Raw genomic sequence first — 245 nt, forward strand, 5'->3', positions numbered from 1 at the left:
CCTGGAGAACACTTTCCGGTGTTCCTTTTCAACTTTTTTATTGATTCTTTGTGAATTTCGCATCACACACCCCAATTCCACTCATCTCTCTCCCTTTGTATCCACTCTCTGCCCTTGCAACCTCCCTCCCAAAAGAAAACAAAAAAATAAAATAAAAATACCTCTAACTTCTGCTTCACTATCAATACTGGATTCTCCCAGAGACTCCTCTCAGAAATCCTGTTGTTGCCCTGTGTCATGGAGAT

This window comes from Mus caroli, unplaced genomic scaffold, assembly GCF_978045245.1.
Source record: "Mus caroli unplaced genomic scaffold, Mus_caroli_1 scaffold_4, whole genome shotgun sequence".
In the NCBI taxonomy this organism is placed as follows: Eukaryota; Metazoa; Chordata; class Mammalia; order Rodentia; family Muridae; genus Mus; species Mus caroli.